This window comes from Oryctolagus cuniculus, chromosome 14 (genome assembly GCF_051225735.1).
Source record: "Oryctolagus cuniculus isolate XC-2025 breed Fujian yellow rabbit chromosome 14, ASM5122573v1, whole genome shotgun sequence".
NCBI classification, from domain to species: Eukaryota; Metazoa; Chordata; class Mammalia; order Lagomorpha; family Leporidae; genus Oryctolagus; species Oryctolagus cuniculus.
In genome coordinates, this window is record NC_142880.1 from 88,679,583 (window position 1) to 88,681,371 (window position 1,789).

General features: G+C 41.0%; 1 non-coding gene across 1 annotated transcript; it reads left to right on the forward strand.

Moving 5' to 3' along the window:
* Positions 1-460: 460 nt before the first annotated feature.
* LOC127492909 (U6 spliceosomal RNA) lies at positions 461-567 on the forward strand. Its single transcript, XR_007922727.1, has one exon. It is a non-coding gene; the product is annotated as a U6 spliceosomal RNA (small nuclear RNA).
* The last annotated feature ends 1,222 nt before the right edge of the window (positions 568-1,789 follow it).

The following is a 1,789-nucleotide window of genomic DNA, read 5'->3' on the forward strand; positions in this document are numbered from 1 at the left end:
TATTTATTTGAAAGGCAGAGTTACAGAAAGGAAGAGGCAGAGAGAGAGAAAGAGAGAGAGAAAGTCTTCTATCCACTGGTTCACTCCCCAGATGGCCACAGAGGCTGGAGAAGCACTGATCCAAAGCCAGGAGCCAGGAATTTCTTCTGGGTCTCCCACATGGGTTCAGGGACACAAGGACTTGAGCCATCTTCTACTGCTTTCCCAGGCTATAGCAGAGAGCTGGTCAGGAGTGGAGCAGCCTGGACTCAAACCAGCACCCATATGGGATGCCAGCACTGCAGGCTTTGCCTTTACCCACTATGCCACAGCACCAGCCTCTACATTTTTAACAATGAATAATAAGCAAGAAGCATTTGCCCTTCCACTTTATTAGATCTATCATAGATTCCAAGATGACAGAAGGGAGGGAGCTTACTGCTCTAGTATAGGGAAGATAGCTAAAAAAAAAAAAAAAAAAGTGCTCGCTTCGGCAGCACATATACTAAAATTGGAACAATACAGAGAAGATTAGCATGGGCCCTGCACAAGGATGACATGCAAATTCGTGAAGCGTTCCATATTTTTCTGAAGGCATGGAGAGGGAGAAAGGATTAGAAGGCCTTTTTAGTGAGATACTAGCAGAAAATTTCCCAGGTTTGGAGAAGGACAGAGACATCCTAGTACAGGAAGCTCATAGAACCCCTAGTAAACATGACCAAAAGAGATCCTCACCACCACACATTGTAATTAAACTCACCGCAGTGAAACATAGAGAAAAGATCCTAAAATGTGCAAGAGAGAAACGTCTGATTACTCTCAGAGGATCTCCAATCAGACCCACAGCTGACTTCTCATCAGAAACCCTACAAGCTAGGAGGGAATGGTGAGATATAGCCCAGGTACTAAGAGAGAAAAACTGCCAGCCCAGAATATTATATCTGGCAAAGCTCTCATTTGTGAATGAAGGTGAAATAAAGACCTTTCACAGCAAACAGAAATTGAAAGAATTTGTCGCCACTCGTTCAGCCCTGCAAAAGATGCTTAAATATGTGTTATACACAGAAACACAGAAACACGGTCATCAATATGAAAGAAGGTAAACGAAGGAAACCTCACAGCAAAAGATCACAGGAAGTTCAAAACATATATTAGAAAACAGCTTTGGCAAATGGCAGGGCAAAGTTACCACTTATCATTAGTCACATTGAACGTGAATGGCCTGAACTGTCCAGTTAAAAGACACAGATCGGCTGATTGGGTCAAGGAATAAAACCCATCTATTTGCTGCTTACAAGAAACACATCTTTCCAACAAAGATGCATGCAGACTGAAAGTGAAAAGTTGAAAAAAGATATACCATGCCAACAGAAATGAAAAAAGAGCGGGCATAGCCATCTTAATATCAGACAACATAAACTTTACCACAAAAACTGTTAGGAGATACAAAGAGGGGCACTATTAATGATTAAGGGATCAATTCAACAGGAAGATATAATGATTATCAATGTATATGCACCTAATTACAGGGCACCGGTTTATTTAAAAGATCTGTTAAGGGACTTAAAGGGAGACTTAGACCCCAATACAATAGTACTTGGGGACTTCAATACTCCACTCTCAGAAATAGACAGATCAACCAGACAGAAAATCAACAAGGAGACAGTAGATTTAAACGACATTATAGCCCAAATGATCTAACAGATATCTACAGAACTTTCCATCCTACATATTAAAGCATTTACATTCTTCTCAGCAGTACATGGAACCTTCTCTAGGATTGACCATATACTAGGCCATAAAGCAAGTC